Genomic DNA, 934 nt, shown 5'->3' on the forward strand with positions numbered 1-934 from the left:
CCCATGGTGTTTATACTTGCGTACTATTGTTTGTACAGATGAACGTGGTACCTTCAGGCATTTGGAAATTGCTCCCAAGGATGAACCAGACTTGTGGAGGTCTACAATTTCTTTCTGAGGTATTGGCTGATTTCTTTTGATTTTCCCATGATGTCAAGCAAAGAGGCACTGAGTTTGAAGGTAGGCCTTGAAATACAGTACATCCACAGGTACACCTCCAATTGACTCAGATGATGTCAATTAGCCTATCAGAATCTTCTAAAGCCATGACATCATTTTCTGGAATTTTCCAAGCTGTTTAAAGGCACCGTCAACTTAGTGTATGTAAACTTCTGACCCACTGGAATTGTGATACAGTGAATTATAAGTGAAATAATCTGTCTGTAAACAATTGTTGGAAAAATTACTTGTTTCATGCACAAAGTAGATGTCCTAACCGACTTGCCAAAACTATAGTTTGTTAACAAGAAATTTGTGGAGTGGTTGAAAAATAAGTTTTAATGACTCCAACCTAAGTGTATGTAAACTTCCGACTTCAACTGTATAATTATATAACTATAACCCAGAGTTATTCCTGGTCAGGTCACATGGCCAGAAATAAAATCCAGCCCCTACTCATATTAACTGATTGTTCACATGAATAATTTCTATAAGTTAAGTCTAAGACCACATCTCAAGAGATGCCTCTTAACAACAAAACCCCTTCTCTGTAGCTGCTGGAGTGTTTCTTCTCCTGGTCCTTGGAATAAAAGAGCTCTTGAAGAACATGCATTTCCCACAGTCACCTGCAAGGAAGCGTCGGGCTGTAATTTGCCAGTCTAATTAAGGGGCCATTTTGAGCATTGTGAAGCCGTGTGAACGTGACGTAGGCAGGCATTCCACTCCACAGACAGAGCAGAGCTAGAATAAACCTGTCAGGGCCGTTCCAGCAAAG

This window comes from Coregonus lavaretus, assembly GCF_964263955.1.
Source record: "Coregonus lavaretus genome assembly, chromosome: 33".
NCBI classification, from domain to species: Eukaryota; Metazoa; Chordata; class Actinopteri; order Salmoniformes; family Salmonidae; genus Coregonus; species Coregonus lavaretus.